Source organism: Theropithecus gelada, chromosome 1 (assembly GCF_003255815.1).
Source record: "Theropithecus gelada isolate Dixy chromosome 1, Tgel_1.0, whole genome shotgun sequence".
In the NCBI taxonomy this organism is placed as follows: Eukaryota; Metazoa; Chordata; class Mammalia; order Primates; family Cercopithecidae; genus Theropithecus; species Theropithecus gelada.
Genome location: NC_037668.1, coordinates 221,299,259 through 221,324,673, shown reverse-complemented (window position 1 = coordinate 221,324,673; position 25,415 = coordinate 221,299,259). Strand labels below are relative to the sequence as shown.

Below are 25,415 nucleotides of genomic sequence, written 5' to 3'. Positions count from 1 at the left end.
GACAAACAAAAACAAACAAAAATAAACCCTTCACAGTAACACCTAGGCTGGTGTTTGAACAAAAAATGGGCACCACAGCCCAACCAAGTTGATACATCACATTAACCATCACACCAAATCCAAACTTTCAGTGAAATGAAGCAAAATTCTTCAATTGGATTATTATGCATCATGTACAAGACACTCTCGTGTCTTGGTTTCTGGACTCATGTATCAGGTTACGGTGGCTGCAGGTTTAGGGCATACACTGCAGCCTGTAGGAAAGTAGTCCTTATTTACACAGTATTGTTTCTCAGCTTCAATAACTAAACCTTCAGCAGGCCATTCCATCATTCAATAAAGCCCATTCCATCATTCAGTCAAGCCCACTGCTTCTGAATATTGAGGTATGAAGTAAGAATCATGAATTCCAAGGGCGATTCTATTGCCACACCCCTTTGGCTGTGAAATATGTTTCCTGGTTACAGGTGACATTGCAGGGGATGCCATGGTGATGGTTAAGGCTTTGTTCATTATGTAAATGGTTGGGGCATGGAAGACAAAACGGTCCCCAGAATATTATTCTGTCCCTATAAAGACTAACATTGCTTACTCTATGCTCAAAAGAGTCCAAAGTAATCACTATGCTACTAGTCCAGCCAGACACCTGGAAATAGTGCCAAATTACATGCTAACCTTGGTGAGAGAAATGTCATAATGCTGTGCCCATTCATAGTTTCCATCCCTGCTTCCATGTTCAATTTCTCATAGGCCCAGTGAGCAAGCCTGCTGGCAAAAGAGATTGACTGATTATCTACTAGATGAGTCATCTTATCTACCATACTATCAAGATCCATCTCTGCAGTGGATGCCCTCTCCATGGGCATCTATGTAAGACAAATATCTTCATGATCTGTGCACTTTACAAGAAATTCTTCAATGTCCTCTTCTCCAGATTTGCCTGCCATTAATTTTCCAGCCTTGTTCTTCACAAATCTCTCACCAAAAAAACCTGTTATCCAATGCTCCTAAATCAGTGCATATCCAAACTTCTGTGCCCATCTCCTTCTACAAAAAATTAACCAGCTAAACTGCCTGTAGTTTGACCACTGGGAAGTTTCCCTTCCTCACCATCTTTTGGCACCACCTGGAGGGGTACTGTGGTATAATGCCATTTGCTTCTTTCTGTTGCTGGTGTATAATGCAGATTCATTTGTAAAGTGGCCCATACTTTTTCCTTAATAGTTGGCTAAACATGAAATATGAGTGAGATCATGCAGGATTTGTCCCTTTGTGTTTGGCTTATTTCACTTAACACAGTGTCTTCTAGGTTCATCCATGTTGTGAAGAGAGGATTTTGAATGCTCTCACTACAAAGAAATGACAAGTGTTTCAGGTAATGGATATGTTAATTATCTTGATTTGATCATTACACAAGTATACATGTATCAAAACATCATACTGTACCCCATAAGTATGAACAATTGTTATTTGTGAATTAAAAACAAAGTAAAATGAAATTTAAAAATAATTATACAATTTTAGGGGCTTCGGGGTGGGGGAAGGGGAAGTAAAAAGCAGACAGCAGGTACTCTAGGAGTCAGAGACACATAACATTAGTATGAGTCGGGAAGGGAGAAATCAAGTTATTGACATTTTTTACTCAGTTTAGAACCCAAAGACTGAAGAAACAGAAACAAATGGGGGAAATAATAAAGTATCAGATAAAATTTTTAAGAAAGTTAAATACTGCATTTCTCACTCATATATGAAAGCTAAAAAAAAAGTTGATCCCATAGAAATAAGTAAAACAGAGGATACTTGAGGCTGGGAATGGATAGCAGTGGTGGGGGAATGAGAAGAGATTTGTTAAAGGATACAAAATTATAGCTCCACTGGAGGAGTAAGTTCTAGTGTTCTATACCACTGTGGGATGACCATAACAATAATATATTCTGTATTTTTAAACAGCTAGAAGGAGGATATTGAATGTTCCCAGCACGAAGAAACGATAAATGTTTGAGATGATGGATATTCCAATTACACTTATCTGATCACTATACATTATGTATATCCAAACATCACTGTTTACCCCAGAAATAGGTACAATTATTATATGTCCACTAAAAGCTAAAATAAAAAATGTTCAAACATTCAAGATCTGAAGAAAAACTTCAATCTGAATACTAAAAACTTTCCCTAACCTCTTGAAAAGATTAATTAAAAATCTCTGGAGTTTGGATGCACTGTAATTTTCCTCTGCCAGTTCATGGCTTTGTTTAAGCTCAGTAGTCAAGTTTTTAGAACCTCCAGAGAAAGCAATGAGGAAGTGACAGAAGGATCCTCTGGGACCCATTACCCCCAAATATCTGTCATCTTCTTGACCTCAAGGCTGGGTGTCAACTCAGGACAGGAGTGCAGGTCCTCATCAGTTTATTTGGGGGTAACGTAGACAACACAGACCCTCCCAGAACCATGAGGACAGCACTGGCCTGACCATCCATCAGCCCCTGTTTGGCACAGAGGAGAACGATGACCATAGCTCACACTTTCCCCCAACTGCCTTAAATGCTCAGGCTGATTGGTCATGTGCTCACCCAACTGCTCCCTAAATGCTTAACAGAAAATGAAGACATCCTCTCCAAAACCCAAGGAAACACACTTGAAATGTGATTTGTGCCTCAGATTGGTATCCAAGAAGAAGTGAAAGAAACACCAGGCATTCCCACACAATTTCTGGCTCTACATCCAGTAGAACTATTGGATCTTCCAACACAGCCATCTTGAGGCAGTAAATCCTGAAAGTGAAAGACCTTTCTAAATAGAGGGAAGTCCCATCTTACTTGGATTTAAATCATAGTAAATAAAGAGGAAAATGCTTACATGCCATATTGGATACGACTTGTCTTTCAATGCCAGGTCCCTTTTCAGCCTAATATGTCAGAATTTTCTAGGCTCCATCTTTTCCTTTATTCCTCTTGCAGCAACCATAGGCTTTGATGGCTTCTCACAGAAGGATACAAAACCTGGATCATCCCAAACCTGCTCTGTGAACCCTCTACTTCACGTTTGGGTTTCCTCCCATGCTGCCCACTGTGAGGGTCATGCATCACCAGAGCATGCACAGCTGAGAAATGTGGAGAGTGAAGGACCCAAGCCACACTGACTATGGGGATGTAAGCCAGTGGAGGCACACTTCCTGAAGTAAGATGCATTTCACAAAGCTCCCAGGTTCCAGAAGGATGGAGCACCAGTCACCCTTGGTCATGGCCAAACCCTCTTTGTCCTTGCCCTTTCCTGCTCTTTGGGATCACAGAACATGTGCACTGGACACAGCTTCTGCCTTGGAAACACCCAGACTAAGGTAATTTCTCACACACCAGTTTATCTTCCAGCTTCTGTCAGAACTTTAGGTCAAGTGTTGTGAGTCAAATACAGTAAAAAATATAAACTTTAAAAATTATACTCACCCTCAACATGGCAAGCTTCTCGTGGTAAGAAAGGAATGCAAGAATTGAGAAACCAACCCAGAGAATAGCACGCTCAAGATTTCTTGGCGAATAAATTCACTTAACAGATCATAGATATTTTCTCATCTCAACACATGCTGTGCACATGTATATTTCAAACCTAACGACCATGGAATTTTCTCATTTTCATTATTACAAACAAAGCTACAATAAGTTCATGTGTATTGAAATCTTTGCAAACTTGACTAGTAGCTCAAGATAAATTTTAGAATAAAAAATCAAATGGTATTCACATGTGTAATACTCTGAAGTGTATATTTGGTCTTCAATAGGTTTCCTGGCATACAACTACTAAAATCCTTAGATTCTTTAAAGTGGTACTTATATGTTAATGAGTGGACAAATGGCTGGTAGTCCCTAGGTAGCTTCAGGATGGGAGCTGGACACCTGAAAGACCAAGGCAGAATTAGAGGGTTAAGATAGTCAGACCCAGCCCCCAACCTCCGTGGAGGGGAGAAGGGATGAATGTTAAGCAGATCACCAATTGCCAGTGATTTAATCAGTCATGCCTACAGAATGAAACCTCCATAAAAACCCTCAAGGACTGGGTTCAGAGGGCTTCCAGACAGCTGAACACGTGGAGATTCCTGGAAGGTGGTGAACCTGGAGAGAACATGGAAGTTCCACACCCTTTCCCTATACCTCGCCCTATGCATCTCATCATCTGTATCTCTTGCAATATCCTTTACAATAAACTGCTAAATGTAGATGCCTCCGTGAGTTCTGTGGGCTGCTCTAGCAAATTAATCAAACCCAAGAAAGGGGCTGTGGTAACCCAGACTTATTGCTGATTGACTGGTCAGATGCACAGGTAAAAAGAACTTGAGGCTTATAATTGGTTTTGGAAATGGGGAGATGTCTTCTGAGACTTAGCCATCACCCTGCATACTGGCGTTATTTCCAGGTAGACAGTGTCAAAACTGAATTGAAGGACACCCAGCTGGTGTCTGCCACAGGATTGATTGATTGCTTGGTATATGGGCTTAACCTCATCACCTTTAGTCATAGAAGTATTCTGTGTTGATTGTTGAGTGAGAGAATAGAAAAAGCACTTTAGTTTGTTTTTTCCTCACAGAACATGTTGACATTATGTGGACATATTTAAATTTCCCTTCAGAGACCAAATTCATACTTTTGCCAATAATGTGTACAAAGGCATATATTCTCACAATTTCACTGACATTTGATTTTGTCAGTAACTTTAGTTTTACTTGTAAATCTTACCTCAGTATCATTTTATTTGGCATTGATTTAATCATTAGTGAGGTTTAACATCTTCTGGTATGTTTGGGGGCTATTTGCATTTCTTCAATAAATTGCTTTTTCTTAAATTTTCATTGTTTTACACTTTGCTTACTGATTTGTAGTGGTAGTTGACATATGATTCTACACATCTTTGTCATCATATAAGTGTTGAATCATTTTTCTAGTGGGACATTTATCCTTTTGCTATGTTTTGTTTGTTTCATTTGTGGTACAAAAGTTTTAAATGTTGTATGTATTAAACTCTATCAATCATGCCTTTATGCCTTCTAGTTGTGGAACTGTTCACTATTTCATTCAAAGAAATGAATTATTATTTAAACATCATTTATGTATGTGGCCTGTGCTGAAGGCTGAAGATGCAGGAATAAATAACTGATATTCCTGCTTTCATGGGATGCAAAAGTTCCGGGAAGAGAGAATACTCATCAACAAAGGAAGCAAATGAGAATGTCGGTTAAGAAGAGATATGATCAACCGCCATGCAGGGTGAGCCTGGAGAAGGTGACATGAGGTCTAGGGCTGCCACTTGACTTCTCCCCTGAAATGAAGGAAGAAGTCACACAGCATGAGTATGGAGGGCATCCCAAAGGGAGGGAGTAGCCAGTATCAAGGCTTTGGAAGACGAAGGGCTTCATGTGTTGAAAGGCTGTTGTGGCTAAAATAGAGTAAGGGAAAGAATGGCAGGAAGTGAGGTCTGAGAGATCCCTCAGGCCCAGGTAATAAATGTCTTAGAGGTCCTAGATGCATGGAATTTCATATTTTCAGACTATTTGGAAGAAGTAAAAGGCATGATAAGCCTTCATGCCTGGAGTTATGCTTAGAAATGGCCTCCGATCTTCCAGATTGTATTTATCTTCTCGTTTTATGGGTTTCTATTTTATGTTTAGGTTTTCAATTCGCTGCATCTGCAGAGAGAGAGAGAGAGAGTGTGCGTGTGTGTGTAAGACAGATGTTATTATTTTCAAATCTTCAGTCAATAGTCCCAAAACAATTTATTTCACTAGTTGTATTTTTGTTATTAGCTTTAAATTATATCTTTACCATATTCAAAATTTCATATATGTGCAAATTTGTTTCAGGAATATCAATTCTATTAATATTTATTCATTTATTTTATTTCATTTATTCACATTTGTAACACACTTTTAATAGCTGTTGATGTATAGTATATTTTGTCATCTAGTAGAACAAGGCATCAATCGTTATCTATTTTTCTAATTTAGACTTTTCATGGTTGTCACTATATTCTGCTCTACCAGGTTAAAGTCACAACTAGCTTCCTCCTAACCCAAAACAATATCTTATTGGGACTGTGGTTGGTATTGAACCACATTTTTAAGTTAACGTCTGGAAAATTTACCATGTTTGCAGGACCAAGACTTCCGTGTGGATAATGAAGCACGGGGGTGGGATCATGTCATTGAGTAAGCACTTGCTGTGGGTCCTGATGCCTCACTTGAGTATGAGTCCTTGGTCAATAAACCTATCTCTCTGAACTCTGCTGTCTTTATCTGTAAAGGGTGGCAAAAACACCAGTCTTGAAGGGTTTCTGTAGAGAATTAAGTAACGAGAAATTGGTACTCAATACAGTGACTAGCACAGTAAAACCTCAATGAATGTTAGGAATTATGCCTGTCCATATATGTATGTAGATCTTTTATTCCTTCAGGAAAGATTTCCAGTTTTCTTCATATAGGTCTTGATTATTACTTGATTATTACACTGCTGTAACAGAGATCAAAACTACAGTGGTTCAAAGGAGATAAAGTGTATACAGGTTGACAGGACATCTGTTCTGTAGGAGGCTGCCAACCCCAAACTGCACAGCAAGAGCTACTGACAAACAGTAGATGGATGGAGCTTCTTCAATTGCCAACTCCTTCTCTATCTGAAATAAAATGAACTGAGATGTGACAACCATAAGCTTCCTCTTAGTCCCTGGGAAAGGTCACTTGGTCCTTGCTTAGATCACAAGATAATACTACCCCACCTTGGGGTTTTTATTCCAATTGCCCATGAGTTTCCTTAATTTGAGGTCCATCAAATGAAGAGATTTGGGCTATCAAAGGAGAAAGATAAAGAAAACAAGAAAGTATATAATCTCCACATATAGAAAGATTGTTACTTCATCCTCAGCATCATCAACATTGGCATTTTTGCCAAAATCATCGTTATCAAATTAATCATTATTTAGACCAAGTTTCTGATATTCAGAAAAGAAAACAAAGCCAAAGGGTGGTGAAGTTATATGGAATAAAATGATTCTGTTTGGAACCATATCCACAGTTTAATCGTATTTAATAGCAAACCTTGAGAAGACTGTCCACACAAAAGCCTTTGAGTAGGAAGATGTGTTTAATGATTTCCTTTTGTTTAGAGAGCAAAGAAGTGTGCTTAGAGAATGGCTACATAGAACTATTGAAATATTCAGCTACTCATTCTTATTCCATATCTTGTAGTAATCTCTACATTTATTTACTAAAAATGATAAACATTTTTTCATACAATACAGACGATTTCATATATTTTCTAAAACTAGACTATTAGCTATGTGAAGCTGTATTTGTTAGAGCACTCAGAAAAAATTCTCATTAAAAGTTATAATTTATGTTTTTCTTAGTGTTGAAAATGCTTACAACCTTGTAACAGTCTCATCAATTAATACCTGTAATTAATACTACAGGTATATAAAAATTGAGTGAATTCTTAATTTTTTTGGATTCCCAATTCCTAGTTGGGTGGATGGTTAGAAAGGTGCCTATAGGATTTTCTCCTTGCAAAAAAAAAAAAAAAAAAAGCAAGAATATAAATTCAAAATCTAAAACATTGGCCGGGCGCGGTGGCTCAAGCCTGTAATCCCAGCACTTTGGGAGGCCGAGACGGGCGGATCACAAGGTCAGGAGATCAAGACCATCCTGGCTAACACGGTTAAACCCCGTCTCTACTAAAAAGTACAAAAAACTAGCCGGGTGAGGTGGCGAGCGCCTGTAGTCCCAGCTACTCGGGAGGCTGAGGCAGGAGAATGGCGTGAACCCAGGAGGTGGAGCTTGTAGTGAGCCAAGATCGTGCCACTGCACTCCAGCCTGGGTGACAGAGCAAGACTCCGTCTCAAAAAAAAAAATAAAAATAAAATAATAATAATAATAATAATAAAAAACAAAATCTAAAACATTTATTTCACCACAGAATAAAATTTTTTTTCTAACACGGTTGCTTGACTAAGTTTATATAGGCCCACACTAAATGCATGTGGTGTAGTGCGAGAGGCAATGTCTAGTACACACCAGGTTAAACATACTAAAACTATAAGACAAAGTAGTGAAAAATTCAGAGGCTTAATAAGAAACACAGAAAAAGAAAGATTGCAACAAACTTCTTTTCCCTTTCAAAAATCAGAAGATAAAGTAGTATAGATGTAAGTTGGTTTCCCCTTTTCCTTTTGCAATGTCCATAATTTTTTTAACCTCTAATAATCCAATGAGGAAATCTGAACTGAAAATATAAGGAAAGATTGTCCTGCTTGAACAAACATATTTGAACATGAGAAACGAAATTTGAAAACTATGCATTAACCTAAAGAGTTTAGGGGCTTTAAAAAAAGGCAAAAACATCCAAATTTGATCAAGATGTGCTTTGTTTTCTGTAACTTCTGGGAAGTTTGTAGTACAACTGCGTTAGTCAGGGCTCTCCAGAGAAAGAGAATCAACAGAAGGGGTGTGGGGGTGTGTGTGTGTGTGTGTGGGTGGGTGGGTGGGTGGGTGGGGGTGTGTGTGTGTGTGTGAAGAGGTGAGGGTACTTATTTGAAGAAACCGGCTAACTCAACTGTGGGAGTTGGCAAATCAGAACTCTTCAGGACAGGCTGGAGACTCCAAGAAAAGTTGGTGTTACAGCTGTAGCTTGAAAGCAGATGTAAGAACTCCTCCTTCCTTGTAGGACCTCAGTCTGTTTTCTCTTAAGGCCTTCAACTGAATTGGATCAGGCCCATCCACATCATGGAGGGTAATCTACTTTACTCAAAGTCTACTGATCTAAATGTTAATGTCATCTGAAAAAAATACTTTCACAGCCACACTCAGACCGGTATTTGACCAAATATCTGGGTACTACAATCTAGTCACGTTGACACAAAACTAGCCATTACAGGAACTAAGCATAAGTAGTTCATGGAAATAGTTGCAATTTCATTTATTTTTAGAGTAATCAGAGAAGCTCACCTTTGTTTTTTAGTGTAAATTTTAAAGGGAAATATGAAGTAAAAACTATGACTTGCCACTAAATCTTAAAATGTTCCTACTTCATGACTGTCAAAAGGTGAAAATGCATGAGTTGAAAAAATAGTTTCATTTTTATCATAATTAGCATGATTAACATTATCACTGTCAACATATCATCATCATTTATCCTGGCAAACCCTCCCATACTAAGCAGCTGTGATTTCCTTGCTCTACACACTCTTCGAATCCGTATCTTGCTACACACAACCCTATGTTTCCTTAAAGTGATATTCCTCGATTTTCCTCTTGTACAGACGTATGGGTTGCTTGGAACTTTGTTCCAACAGAAACTCTCTAAAGCTCTAAAGTAGTGACTTTCAAACTTTTCTGTCGGTGTAAGAAACAAATTTCACACACACACATACACACAACTGACTCACTACCATGCATAGTCCTCTGTGAAATTTTCTAATCCATTTTATGCTAACCTAGAATAACAAATGTTTGCCACATTCTTTAAATTGATGTTGTAAGTGGCATATAACCTGAAATGTAAAGGAAACACTGCTCTTAGGCAGGTACATGTTACCTACTTAGGGCCTGAAGGGACAGGCAACAGCCTGAGGAAGTAACTGTGTCATCTGCACAGCGGTCTGGAAAATTCAGAACAAAAGGGCCCGTAGGAAGTAAAAAGTGTACCCCAGAAAACACTCCCCACAGACACACACGTGCGTTTCTGCCATGCTGTCTCCTTACTCTTGTATCTGATCTAATATTGACATTACCGCTCAGTGGAATCAGTCACAAGTGAGCTGCAAAGCAGTCATTATCTGCCTGTAAAACCCTACTAAGGAAAGAGGAAGCAGCATCTCTCTTTCCACCAGCACATCATCTCTTGCAATGAACTCTTTTGCAATTAACTTTGAAGGACATGGGAGAGTCAGTCCACCTGCAAGCAAAGACACAAAGTCTGAGACCCCTGAAAGAGAGAACGCCTTGCTCCATTTACATTCACATCCCTGCCACTTTTTTCTTTTTTCAGAGATAGCGTTTTGCTCAGTTGCCCAGGCTGGAGTGCAGTGGTGTGATTAGAGCTTACTGAAGCCTCAAACTCCTGGGCTCAAGCGATCCTCCCGCTTCAGCCTCCCAAGTAACTAGTACTAAAGGCAGGCGCCACTACGCCTGGCTAATTTTTAAAATTTCTGGTAGCATGGGGTCTCGCCGTGTTGCCCAGGCTGCTATGGAACTGTCGAGCTCAAGCAACCCGCCCGCTTTGGCCTCCCAAAGCGCTGGGATTGCAGGCGAGCACCGCGGCGCCCGTTCCCCACCGTTTTATTAATGGATGCCATTGTGCAGTGTTTTCCTGAAGAGAAAACGCTTCGCGGACGACACGGAATCACCGGTGAGTGCTCCCGCCTACCTCCATGTCCTCCCGCGTCCAGTGGCTACGGACTTTCCCGCGAGCCTTCCCCAGGGCGCCTTTCTAGTCTTCTCGGCGTGTGGATGAGGGAATTGAGCGGCGGTGACAAGCAGCTGAAGCGGGTGCGGCGCTCGTGCAGACTGCGGTGCTGTGGAAAGAGCGGCAGCCGCGCGGAAAGGCCGGGCGCTGAGACCGCATGCGCAGCAGTGTGCCGACCCCGAGGGGCCCAGACCAAGTCGCGCGAGAGGCGCGGTAGGACCGCGAGGGTGGCCGGGGAAAGCCAGGCCTTCCACTTGGCCGGTCTACGCGGAAATGCAGTGTTGGCCGGCGTCACACACACGAAGTGGCTGCAGCGGCGGTGACCGCACCGCCCCAGGTACGTGTACGCGGCGACCTCAGGGCGAAACAGCAGCCCTCGGAGCCGGCGCGGCCAGGCCAGACCCCGAGCCAGAGGCTTCAGAGGGCCGCACCTCTCACCCCGCGGGCCATGGATTTGCTTGAGCCCCCCGAGGTTAACCAGCACCTGGGGGAAGCTGCGAGTGCAGTGGCAGGAGGTGGAGGAGGGCCTGGTCGCGGAGGAAGTGGGAGTGTTTAGTGGAGGCGCCACCAGCGAGAGGAGGAGGTTGGTGCAGTTGCCAGTAATGGCCAGAAAGTAAAAGGCCCTGCCGACCGCAAACAGGACCGTCTTCAGCTTTGGCCTCTCCAGAACCCCAGCAGAATGGCGTCTCCCCGCGAGCTCTCACTGACCCTCCATCACCCGTGGTCTCATTTGCCTGTTTAGAGAGGTTCGCGGGCGCAGTTGAGAGGTGACAATGTGCTAGCAGCCCTCACTCTCAGCGCCTCCGCGGCCTCCACGCTGGCGGCGCTTGAGGAGCCCTTCAGCCCGCCGCGGCACCGTGGGAGCCTCTCTGTGGGCCGGCTGAGGCCGGAGCCGCCTCCCTCTGCTTGCGGGGAAGTGTGGAGGAAGAGGCGCGGGCGGGAACCGGGGCTGCGCGCGGCGCTTGCGGGCCGGTGTGAGTTCTGGCGGGTTCTGCGGGCCGCACACGGAGCGGCCGGCCGGCGCCACCGGCCCAGGGCAGTGAGGGGCTTAGCACCCGGGCCAGCAGCTGCAGAGGGTACGCGGGGTACCCCAGCAGTGCCTGCCCGCCGGCGCTGTGGTCGAATTCTCACGGAGCCTCAGCCGCTTCCCTGCGGAGCAGGGGTCGGGACCCGCAGCCCGCCATGTCTGACCTCCCCGCCTGAGGTGGGCTCCCATCCCGCCGGAGCCTCCCCGACGGGCGCCGCCCCCTGCTCCCTGGCGCCCAGTCCCATCGACCGCCCAAGGGCCGAGGAGTGCAGGCCCGCCTCGGGAGTGGCGGGTGGCTCTGCCTGCAGCCCCCTGCAGGATCCACTAGGTGAAGCCAGCTGGGCTCCTGAGCCTGATGGGGACTTGGAGAAGTTTTGTATCTAGCAAGAGGATTGTATGTGCACCAATCAGCACTCTGTATCTAGCTAATCTGATGGGGACTTGGAGAACTTTTATGTCTAGCTAGAGGATCCTAAATACACCAATCAGCACTCTGTGTCTAGCTCAGGGTTTGTAAATACACCAATCAGTACTCTGTGTCTAGCTCAGGGTTTGTAAATACACCAATCAGCACTCTGTGTCTAGCTCAGGGTTTGTAAATACACCAATCAGTACTCTGTGTCTAGCTCAAGGTTTATAAATACACCAATTGGTACTCTGTATCTAGCTAACTCTGTGTCTAGCTAACCTAGTAGGGACTAAGAATTTTTCTGTCTAGCAGTGTCTAGTTCAAGGATTGTAAATGCACCAATCAGCACTCTGTAAAATGGACCGATCAGCAGGATGTGGATGGGGTCAGATAAGGGAATAAAAGCAGGCTGCCCCAGGCAGGAGTGGCAACCAGCTGGGGTCCCCTTCCACACGTTGGAAGCTTTGTTCTTTTGCTCTTTGCAATAAATCTTGCTGCTGCTCACTTTTTGGGTCCATGCTGCCTTTATGAGCTGTAACACCCACCGGGAAGGCCTGTAGCTTCACTCCTGAAGCCATGACACCATGAACCCACCGGGAAGAATGAACAACTCCAGACTCGCTGCCTTTAAGAGCTGTAACATCACAGAGGTCTGCAGCTTCACTCCTGACAGGGAGACCATGAACCCACCAGAAGGAAAAAACTCCAGACACATCTGAACGTCTGAAGGAACAAACTCTGGACACACCATCTTTAAGAACTGCAACACACTCACCGCGAGTGTCCGCGGCTTCATTCTTGAAGTCAGTGAGACCAAGAACCCACCAATTCCGCACACACAATGATTAGAAAATGGCACGTGTTGTTCTGTACTCAGTACTGAGGATCCATTCCACCACCCACAGTTTTTAGCAAGTCTCTCTTGTCTGCTGATTATCTAGCACTGAAGGGCAAGACGTTAAGTAAAGATATTTGTGAAGAGAAGGAAGCTAAAACTTTTTTCTCAGCACTCTGATCTAGTCAAGCAAGTTAACTGGATAGACTTTTAAAAATAAAAATTTTTTAAACTTTTTGTTCTTTTCAGAAAAAAGTAAATAATATAAAAACCAACGTTTTGTCAGAATCTACTAACGAACCAATTTCTCTGCTACTGGATACAATCTCCTAAAATTTGTGGAACAATAGCTTCAATTAATATGATCAGCTCTCACGTTTCCACATTTTACACTTCTGTGTTCCAATGATTTAAAATCCACTGCATAAAGAGTATTGTCTCACACTCTGTGCCAGCCTTGCAATGTGAACTGCAGGTTTAGACAGGAAAGAGACAAGACACCTAGTAATAAGTTACCCATAATACCTGTACATTTTGGGGAAAATAGCCTGGGGGCCCTTGAGAATAAGGGAGCCCTAAATTCATTTTCCTCTGAATTGTTAAAGATTTGGTCCAGTCTTCTTACTCAGTGATTAGTCTAACATTATCCAAAAGAACAGCTTTGATTGTGCAAAGGTGAAAGGATTTTCTTCCTTGCCATGTCCACTCACAAAAGAGCAGAAAAGCAAGGAATGTTCTTTTGTGCCTTTCCAGTCAATATTATACAGTGCCCAGAGATCAGTTAAACAGAATAATCAGGATCATTGTAGAGGTTTATTTTGGTAGTGTGTCTTATGACCTGCACTCCTTCAGTGAAAGCAAACTAAATGTTCACATTATTAAATAGACACCCATCGAGTATTTGGGCTGGGAACATAGATCTCACCTATAATTAAGAAATTAACTGAAAAAAGGTATTTTCTATATGTCAACAATTAAATGTTGGCTATACGAATATAATTTTCTACTATCACTGGTTTTGGCTTGACTCAGCTGCTGAAGAAGTAAGGATGCAGTGTAAACAGAGGGTTACAATTACATCCCTCTGGTTTTCCAGAGCTCTGCTGTACAGGTACAGGATGTGTCCATTTGAGGTCTAATCTGAAAGGATTGTAGACCTTAAACTCAGAAAAGGGTTACTGTCTGATCTCTAGCCATATATAAAGTGCAATTAGATCTGGAGTTTTTTAAAAAAACAATCAACATGAAAGATATAGAGAAACCAGTTTAAGGGACAGTTTAAAAACTGAATCTATTATGAGCATGTTGTATCTGCAGATATCATCATGAGAATACACATCTAGAACTAAACTAAGTCAGCATGAATTGGAACTTGAAAGTTGTAACATGGACACAAGGAATCATTTACTCAAGTTGTTTGATACTCATCACCTGTGTTCACTAACTGCACTGTCACAGACCTAGGGTCCAGTATCTTTTAAATGTCTAAACTCTAAACCAAAATCCATAATGTCAACACAGGACTACAAATTGTCTTATGACATTTAGAAAAGAGGGAATGAGAGATTAGGAATTCCTGTATGTGTTTTCAGAAATACACAAGAAGGAGTGGTCCTGCCTTACTGACATGAGTGTTCTTACTGTAGGTGGCAAAACACACCTGTTCTTGTAGTTTTCAGGCCTTCGATTCACATCGGATCGTCTATCACTCATTGTACCACCCTACCCTCCTCTGCCACTTTTGCTGTCCACCTAATAGCCTAAACATCATACCCTAAATGACAATATTCTGGTCCTTCTTTGGGTCTCCTCCCCCCTCAACCAACAGATAGCAGTCTTATCAGCTAACTATGTGTAGGTGTGGTCAGTATAATAAATGTGCTTCCTGAGTCTGATCACTGCTAAGTGATACAGCTTGGATTTGTGTCGCCACCTAAATCTCGTGTTGAATTGGACAAGGGGCCTAGTGAGAGGTGACTGGATCATGGGGGCAGATTGCTTCCTTGCTGTTCTCATGATAGTGAATGAGTTCTCATAAGATCTGGTTCTTTAAAAGTGTGTGGCACCTCCCTCTGCTCCTGCTCCATCGTGTTAAGAGTGCTTGCTTCCCCTTTGCCTTCCACCATGATTGTAAGTTTCCTAAGGCCTCTTAGTCATGATTCCTGTTCAGCCTGTAGAACTGGGAGTCAATTAAACCTCTTCATAAATTGGCCTGTCTCAGGTAGTTCTTTCTAGCAGTGTGAGAATGGAATAATACACTACGTCTATTAACACAGGAAGCTGTTGGACCTACAAGGACCTCATCAAGGTACAGAGTTATTATATATTAATCAGTTACCATTCATTTTTCTTAAACATTTTAAACTGTATTTCTAAATATATTCTTGCATATTAAAAATTAAAATTACTGTTGCAGTGCCACAATGTGTCAACCACAAACTTCACACAGGGAAAAGTCCTTGTCTTCAGTTACTTTGTCAGAGATTTGAAAGGCTTTTATTCATTTTCCATGCTCTCATTACTTACCTCATTATCTGGCTGCCTTGTCTGGTGGCTCCTTAGCTTTCATGTGGTTCATAGTCCACATATTCTGGTTCTGAGATAGTCAAATGGCAGCATTTTAAAAATAATGACGTTGACACAAACAAATGGAAACACATCCCATACTCATGGATGGATAGAATCAATATCGTGAAAATGACCATATTGCCAAAAGCAATCTACAAGTTCAATGCAATTCCCATCAAAATACCACCTTCTCTCTTCACAGAACTAGAAAAAACAGTCCTAAAATTTATATGGAACCAAAAAAAAGCCCACATAGCCAAAGCAAGACAAAGCAAAAAGAACAAATCTGGAGGCATTATGTTACCTGACTTCAAACTATACTATAAGGCAGTAGTCACCAAAATAGTATGATACTGGTATAAAAAATAGGGACATAGACCAATGGAACAAAATAGAGAACCCATAAATAAAGCCAAATACTTACAGCCAATTGATCTTTGACAACGCAAACAAAACATAAAGTGAGAAAGGACACCCTATTCAACAAATAGTGCTGGGATAATTGGCAAGTCACATGTAGAATGAAACTGGATCCTCATCTCTCACTTTATTAAAAAAAAAAAACTCAAGATGGATCAAAGACTTAAATCTAAGACCTGAAACCATAAAGATTCTACAAGGTAACACTGGAAAACCCATTGGCTTAGGCAAAGACTTCATGACCAAGAACCTAAAAGCAAATGGAACAAAAACAAAGATAACTAGATGGCACTTAAGTAAACTAAAAAGCTTCTGCACAGCAAAAGAAATAGAGTTAACAAACAACTGACAGAGTAGGAGAGAGAGAGTCTTCACAATATACAACACATCTGACAAAGGACTAATATCTAAAATCTACAAAGCACTCAAACCAGTGAGAGAGAAAAAAAGTGGGCTAAAGACATGAATAGACAATTCTTAAAAGGAGATATCCAGGCTGGGAGTGGTGGCTCATGCCTGTAATCCCAGCACTTTGGGAGGCCAAGGTGGGCGGATCAAGAGGTCAAGAGATCAAGACCATCCTGGCCAACATGGTGAAACCGTGTCCCTACTAAAACTACAAAAATTAGCTGGGCATGGTGGCATGCACCTGTAATCCCAGCTACTTGGGAGGCTGAGACAGGAGAATGGCTTGAACCCGAGAGGTGGAGGTTGCAGTAAGCCGAGATCACACCACTGCACTCCAGCCTGGCCACAGAGTGAGATTCCATTAAAAAAAAAAAAAAAGTGGGCGGGTGTGGTCACTGGCAAGTTGGCCGAATAGGAACAGTTTTGGTCTGCAGCTCCCATCGACATCAACACAGAAGGCGGGTGATTTCTGCATTTCCAACTGAGGTACCCAGCTAATCTCATTGGGACTGGTTAGAAAGTGGGTGCAGCCCACGGAGTGTGAGCAGAAAGAGGGTGGAGCATTGCCTCACCCAGGAAGCGCAATGGGTCAGGGAAATCCCTCTCCTAGCCAAGGGAAGCCGCAAGAGACTGTGCCCTGAGGGATGGTGCACTGCAGCCCCAGGTACTACGCTTTTCCTACTGTCTCTGCAACCCGCAGACCAGGAGATTCCCTCGGGTGCCTGTGCCACCAGGGCCCTGGGTTTCAAGCACAAAACTGGGTGGCCATTTGGGCAGACACCAAGCTAGCTGCAGGAGGTTATTTTTGTACTCCAGTGGCACCTGGGATGCCAGTGAGACAGAACTGTTCACTGCCCTGGAAAGGGGGCTGAAGCCAGGAAGCCAAGTGGTCTAGCTCAGTGGATCCCACCCCCATGGAACCCAGCAAGCTAACACTGGCTTGAAATTCTCAACTGCCAGTACAGCAGTCTGAAGGTGACCTGGGACGCTTGAGCTTGGTTGGGGGAGGGGTGTCTGCCATTACGGAAGCTTGGGTAGGCGGCTTTCCTCTCACAGTGTTAAAACCACCAGGAAATTTGAACTGAGCAGAGTCCACCACAGCTCGGCAAAGCCACTGTAGCCAGATTGCCTCTCAAGATTGCTCCTCTCTGGGCAGGGCATTTCTGAAAGAAAGGCAACAGCCCCAGTCAGGGGCTTATAGATAAAACTCCCATCTCCTTGGGACAGAGCACCTGGGGGAAGGGGTGACTGTGGGCACAGCTTCAGCAGACTTAAACCTTTCTGCCTGCCAGCTCCGAAGAGTGCAATGGATCTCCCAACACAGTGCTCAAGCTCTGCTAAGGAACAAACTGTCTCCTCAAGTGGGTCCCTGACCCCCATGCCTTCTGACTGGGAGACACCTCCCAGCAGGGGTTGACAAACACCTCATACAGGAGAGCCCGTTCTGGCATCTGGTGGGTGCTTCTCTTGGATGACACTTCCAGAGGAATGAACAGGCAGCAATCTTTGCTGTTTTGCAGCCTCTGCTGGCAATAATGAGGCAAACAGGGTCTGGAGCGGGCCTCCAGCAAACTCCAGCAGACCTGCAACAGAGGAGCCTGACTGTCAGAAGGAAAACTAACAAACAAAAAGGAATAGCATCAACATCAACGAAAAGGATGTCCACATAGAAACCCCATCCGAAGGTCACCGACGTCAAAGACTAAAGGTAGATAAATCCACACAGATGAAGAAAAACCAGTACAAAAGGCTGAAAATTCCAAAAACCAGAATGCCTTTTCTTCTCCAAAGGATCACAGCACCTCACCAGCAAGGGAACAAAACTGGACAGAGAATGAGTTTGATGAATTGACAGAAGTAAGCTTCAGAAGGTGGGTAATAACAAACTCCTCTGAGCTAAAGGAGCATGTTCTAACCCAATGCAAGGAAGCTAAGAACCTTGAAGAAAGGTTACAGGAATTGCTAACTAGAATAACCAGTTTAGAAAAGAACATAAATGACCTGATGGAGCTGAAAAACACAGCACAAGTACTTCTTGAAGCATACACAAGTATCAATAGCCAAATCGATCAAGTAGAAGGAAGGATATCAGAGACTGAAGATCAACGTAATGAAATCGTGAAGACAGAGAAAAAAGAATGAAAAGGAATGAACAAAGCCTCCAAGAAATATGGGATTGCGTGAAAAGACCAAACCTACATTTGATTGGTGTACCTGAAAGTGACAGGGAGAATGGAACCAAGTTGAAAATCACTCTTTAGACTATTATCTAGGAGAATTTCCCCAACCTAGCAAGACAGGCCAACATTCAAATTCAGGAAATACAGAGAACACCATTAAGGTACTCCTCGAGAAGAGCAACCCCAAGACACATAATCATCAGATTCACCATGGTTGAAATGAGGAAAAAATGTTAAGGGCAGCCAGAGAGGAAGGTCGGGTTACCCACAAAGGGAAGCTCATCAGACTAACAGTGGACCTCTCTGCAGAAACCCTACAAGCCAGAAGAGAGTGGGGGGCAATATTCAACATTCTTAAAGGAAAGAATTTTCAACCTAGAATTTCATATCCAGCCAAACAAAGCTTCATAAGCAAAGGAGAAATGAAATCCTTTCCAGACAAGCAAATGCTGAGAGGTTTTGTCACCACCAGGCCTGCCTTATAAGAGCTCCTGAAGCATGGAAAGGAAAAACCAGTACCAGCCTCTGCAAGAGCATATCAAATTGTAAAGTCCATCGACACTATAAAGAAACTGTTCAGCTAATAGCTGGCAGAATAACCAGCTAGCATCATAATGACAGGATCAAATTCACATATAACAATATTAACCTTAAATATGAATGAGCTAAATGCCCCAATTGAAAGACACAGACTGGCAAATTGGATAAAGAGTCAAGACCCATTGGTGTGCTGTATTCAGGAGACCCATCTACATGCATAGACACACATACACTCAAAATAAAGGGATGGAGGAATATTTACCAAGCAAATGGAAAGCAAAAAAAAAGCAGACGTTGCAATCCTAGTCTCTGATAAAGCATATCTTAAACCAACAAAGATCAAAAAAGACAAAGAAGGGCATTACATAATGGTAAAAGGGATCAATGCAACAAGAAGAGTTAGGTATCCTAAATATATATGCACCCAATATAGAAGCGCCAAGATTCATAAAGCAAGTTCTTAAAGACCTACAAAGAGACTTGAACTCCCACTCAATCATAATAGTAAGAGACTTAGATTCCCACACAATAAACTGGGGAGACTTTAACACCTCACTGTCAATATTACACAGATGAATGAGACAGAAAATTAACAAAGATATTCAGGACTTGAACTCAGCTCTGGACCAAGCGGACCTGATAGACATCTACAGAGCTCTCCACCCCAAATCAGCAGTATATACATTCTTCTCAGCGCCTCATCACACTTATTCTAAAATTGACCACATGCTTGGAAGTAAAACACTCCTTAGCAAATGCAATAGAACAGAAATCATAACAGTCTCTCAGACCACAGTGCAATCAAATTAGAGCTCAGGATTAAGAAACTCACTCAAAGCCACAAAACTACATGAAAACTGAACAACCTGCTCCTGAATGACTCCTGGGTAAATAATGAAATTAGGGCAGAAGTAATAAGTTCTTTGAAACCAATTAGAACAAAGACACAACATACCAGAATCTCTGGGACACAGCTAAAGCAGTGTTTAGAGGGAAATTTATAGCACTGAATGCCCACAGGAGAAAGGAGGAAAGATCTAAAATCGACACCCTAACATCATGATTAATAACTAGAGAAGCAACAGCAAACAAATTCAAAAACTAGCAGAAAACAAGAAATAACTAAGATCAGAGCAGAACTAAAGGAGACAGAGACACGAAAAACCCTTCAAAAAATCAATGAATCCAGGAGCTGGTTTTTGAAGAGATTAACAAAATAGACCACAAGCCAGACTAATAAAGAAGTAAAGAGAGAAGAATCAAATAGACACAATAAAAATGATAAAGGAGATATCACCACTGATCCCACGGAAATCCCACAAACTACCATCAGAGAATACTATAAACACCTCTATGCAAATAAACTAGAAAATCTAGAAGAAATGGATAAATTCCTGAACACATACATCCTTCCAAGACTAAACCAGCTAGAAGTTGGATCCCTGAATAGACCAATAACAAGTTCTCAGATTGAGACAGTAATTAATGAGACCCAGGTCCAGATAGATTCACAGCCGAATTCTACCAGAAGTACAAAGAGGAGCTGATACCATTCCTTCTGAAACTATTCCAAATGGTAGAAAAAGAGGGACTCCTCCCTAACTCATTTTGTGAGTCTAGCGTCATCCTGATACCATAATCTGGCAGAGACACAACAGAAAAAGAAAATTTCAGGCCAGTATCCCTCATGAACATCGATGCAAAAATCCTCAATAAAATACTGGAAAACAAAATCCAACAGCACATCAAAAAGCTTATCCACCACGATCAAGTCGGCTTCATCCCTGGTTTGCAAGGCTGGTTCAACATACACAAATCAATAAACATAATCAATTACGTAAACAAAACCAATGACAAAAACCACATGATTATCTCAATAGATGCAGAAAAGCCCTTCAATAAAATTCAACACCCCTTTATGCAAAAGACTCTCAATAAACTAGGTACTGATGGAACGCACCTCGAAATAGTAAGAGCTGTTTATGACAAACCCACAGCCAATGTCATACTGAATGGGCAAAATCTGGAAGCGTATTTGAAAACTGGCAACAGACAAGAATGCCCTCTCTCACCACTCCTATTCAACGTAGTATTGGAAGTTCTGGCCAGGGCAATCAGGCAAGAGAAAGAAATAAAGGGTATTCATATAGGAAGAGAGGAAGTCAAATTGTCTCTGTTTGCAGATGACATGATTCTGTATTTAGAAAACCCCGTTGTCTCAGCCCAAAATCTCCTTAAGCTGATAAGTAACTTAGCAAAGTCTCAGGATACAAAATCAATTGACAAAACGCACACACATTTCTGTACACCAATAATAGACAGCAAACCATGAGTGAACTCCCATTCACAATTGCTACAAAGAGAATAAAATATCTAGGAATACAATTTACAAGAGATGTGAAGGACTTCTTCAAGGAGAACTACAAACCACTGCTCAGAAAAATCAGAAAGGACACAAACAAATGAAGAAACATTCCATGCTCATGAATGGGAAGAATTAGTTCATGAAGATAGCCATACTGCCCGAAGTAATTTATAAAAGAATTCAATGCTATTCCCATTAAACTACAATTGGCATTCTTCATAGAATTAGAAGAAACTATTTTAAAATTCATATGGAACCAAAATAGAGCCCAAATAGCCAAGACATTGCTAAACAAAAAGAACAAAGCTGGAGGTACCACACTACCCAACTTCAAACTATACTATAAGGCTACAGTAACCAAAATAGCATGATACTGGTACCAAAACAGACACATAGACCAATGGAACAGAATAGAGAACTCAGAAATAAGACCATACACATACAACCATCTGATCTTTGACAAACCTGACAAAAACAAGCAATGGGGAAAGGATTCCTTCTTTAATAAATGGTGTTGGGAAAACTGGCTAGCCATATGCAGAAAACTGAAACTGGACATCTTCCCTACACCTTAAACAAAAATTAACTCAAGATGGATTAAAGACTTAAACATAAGACCTAAAACCATAAAAACCTCAGAAGAGGATCCAGGCAGTACCATTCAGGACATAGGCATGGGCAAAGACTTCATGACTAAAACACCAAAAGCAATGGCAACAAAAGCCAAAATTGACAAGTGGGATCTAATTAAACAAGAGTTTCGGCACAGCAAAAGAAACTATAATCAGAGTGAACAGGCAACCTACAGAATGGGAGAAAGTTTTTGCAATCTATCCGTCTGACAAAGGTCTAATATCCAGAATCTACAAAGAACTTAAACAAATTTACAAGAAAAAAAAACATCAAAAAGTAGGCGAAGGATATAAACAGACACTTCTCAAAAGAAGACATTTATTTGGCCATCAAACGTGAAAAAAGTTCATCATCACTGGTGATTAGAGAAATGCAAATCAAAACCACAATGACATACCATCTCACACCAGTTAGAATGGCGATCATTAAAAAGTCAGGAAACAACAGATGCTGGAGAGGTTGTGGAGAAATAGGAATGCTTTTACACTGTTGGAGTGTAAATTAGTTCAACCATTGTGGAAGACAGTGTGGCAATTCCTCAAGGATCTAGAACCAGAAATACCATTTGACCCAGCATCCCATTACTGGGTATATACCCAAAGGATTATAAATTATGCTACTATAAAGACACATGCACACATACATTTATTGCAGCAGTGTTCACTGCTGCAATGACTTGGAACTAACCCAAATGCCCATCAACAATAGACTGGATAAAGAAAGTGTGGCACATATACACCATGGAATATTATTAGGCAATAAAAAAGGATGAGTTCATGTCCTTTGCAGGAACATGGATGAAGCTGGAAACCATCATTATCAGCAAACTAACACAAGAACAGAAAACCAAACACCACATAATCTCACTCATAAGTGGGAGTTGAACAATGAGAACACATGGACGCAAGGAGGGGAACATCACACACCGGGGACCTTCGGGGAGTGGGGGGCTAGGAGAGGGATAGCATTAGGAGAAATACCTAATGTATGTGATGGGTTAATGGGTGTAGCAAACCACCATGGCACATGTATACGTGTGTAACAGACTTGCACGTTCTGCACATGTGTCCCAGAACTTACAGTATAATAAAAGTAAATAAAACTTTACATAAATGCATAAAGTCTAGTATAGCTAATATAATGAAATGTCAACTATAATTCCAGCTCAAAGAGCACGCCACAAAATTATGAAGGCCTTTCCACCAATCTCTAAATATATGTCCTCATAGTATTACATTTCTATTTCTTCGTGAATAATTTCTGATTTTAGCTATGATTCAGTGATAGTAAGATGGCAATCATGAGGAGAAAATCCTGCCTCATTTCACCACTTAAGTAGTCTTAGGACCTAAGACCTAAGTCTTAAGTAGTCACTTCTAATGCAGCTGAATAATAGATACTCACCCAGCTAAGTCTACGAATTGAATCCATGTATGTAAGATAAGGCCCCCAAGGAGTCATAATAAGCTGGGAATGCCATCAGCTCATCTTCCTTCAGGCTCATATTTGTCACTGTCACTTGTGGAAGCAGGACAGCACTGGCACTGGGATTGTTAGAAACAGGATATCAAAGGGAAAACTGAACTTCTCTAATTTTTGGAAGACAGCAGATTGGAAACAGATGGACTCCAATGTTTTCCACGTGTGAGGTAATTGTCCCAGGTAGCCTTGTTCAGATGGGTGGTCTGGCCTCACTTCTTGTTAACAAAACAGAAGTCAAACAATATTTCTACCTTCCAAGACAATAGAACATAATGTCAGATTTTCTCATGGATTTCCACTAGTTCAAGGAAGTTTCATGGCCTTCATTTATTTCTTCTGCAGAGGTCTCAGGATCACCTAGAAATATAAGATACTTCGTTGGAATTTGGAAGATACCTCCTGCTCCAAAACTACTTCAAAGATGTGCTCTTTTTCCCTGGGAACAGAGCCCCAAATCAAGGCATCTGGCGTGGGAAGCATAAGGTAGGCTGCTTTTCACCTCTCACATGTTATGGTGTATTTATCATGGGTAGAAATACTCCATTGCAGGCAGCACTGATGACTGAGATGCACACTGTCCTCCTTTGTAAACCTTATTTTAATATAAATTTCCAGGAACCTGTGTTTGCCATCCCATCCCTTTTTCTCCTCTACTGTTTCTAGTCATTGGGATGTTTTATTTCACAAACTAGAACACCCACTTCTTGGCAATAGACATACTTTTTCTTTGTGACACCCACCAACCAAACCTGAAATACAACTTTAACTTTAACCTTAACCCTGATTATAACTGCCACATTTGTGATTCTTTTAATTAAAAAAAAAAAAAAAAAAAAAAAACCTTGATGTTATAATGGTAGCTTTTCTTCCCATAAACCTATATACCGTTGCACAGAGCACCACCTCAACCTGTTTGGGTTTGGCATGGTGTGTTCCCATGCATTGTCTTTGATTCTGTAATAAACAAGTCTTCCAGTTGGCCTCATTTAGGACACCTTCACCCTCAGACTTCTACTCTCTGCAAGTACGATTCTGCCTAAACTCTCTGACTGGATCCATTCTATCATTAGCTGCCATAATTACAACCTCAGTACTCAGTCTTTGTTGTTTCTTAGCTCTTAATTTGTTCGTTTAATTGCCTTACTTGAAGTTTCTCTATTTCTTCTTTTTAAACTTTCTTTAGCCAGTGCTCACAGAAAAAAAGAAAAAACTTGTCAACTAAGAATCCTACACCTAGCAAAGCTATGTATCAAAAATTGAGGATTGCTTGAGTTCAGGAGTTCAAGACAAGCCTGAGCAACATAATGAGACTTCATCTCTGCTAAAGATAAAAAATACATATATTAGCCAAGTGTGATGGTGTGCACCTGTAGTCCCTCAGCTACTTCGGAGGCTGAGGTGAGACAATTGCTTGATCTCAGAAGATCTAGGCTGCCACTGAACTCCAGCCTGGGTGACAGAGTGAGGTCCTGTCTAAAACAAAATAACAACAACAACGAACCTTAGGGAATCTCACAAAAATGTAGTTTTGGTCAATTTTTCCTATTTTAAGTTCCTGATTTTTCCTTACATTCTAAAGCAAAGGACAATGAAAGCATTGATGAGACCTAGGCTGGAGGAGCCCGCCCTAGACTTAACATATTACCTCTGGGCAACCCCTGCAAAATCTCCAGAGACTTATACGGTGAGGAATAAGCCAATGTCAGCATCTCCGAAAAGATTTTCACTTTAGGCCTTCCTGAAGCAAGAGCCTAAGAGAGTTGGGATCTAGCAGGTGCACATTGTGCTCTCTTAAGCATTTCCAACCAAGCATTTCCCACCTGGATACAGGGCTGTCTCTAGGATGTGGGTGCTTGGTTACCAGAATTCTAAGTTCTGTTGGGGTCTGTCACCAAGGAAGTAAGATCACTTTTTCAAAGTTTCATCCTCTGGGCTCCTTGCTTCCATAAGACCTACCCCAAGGCCCTGCTGGGCCACTGACTGCTCACTATCCCTGCATGTTAACTCTTTACCTGTGTGCAATTATGCAAACACAGCCCTCAGTTCCCTGGAAAGACCTGAATATAGCCAGGGCCTCAGGTGTGAGGTCACAGATGTGGG

At 41.9% G+C, this 25,415-nt stretch overlaps 1 protein-coding gene across 6 annotated transcripts in view; it reads right to left on the bottom strand.

Moving 5' to 3' along the window:
* Positions 1–23,411, bottom strand: part of GCSAML (germinal center associated signaling and motility like) — a 63,945-nt gene extending 40,534 nt beyond the window's left edge. Inside the window, exons 1-2 of one of the 6 annotated variants that reach the window (XM_025399912.1) lie at positions 23,238–23,411; positions 2,660–2,777 (exon numbers count right to left, since the gene is read on the bottom strand). The gene's annotated coding sequence lies outside the window, so the exon portion shown is untranslated. Of the gene's footprint in view, positions 1–2,659; positions 2,778–10,409; positions 10,567–23,237 lie in introns of those variants that run through there. The other 5 variants (XM_025399902.1, XM_025399885.1, XM_025399894.1 and 2 more) reach the window with 5 other exon arrangements.
* Positions 23,412–25,415: the final 2,004 nt, after the last annotated feature.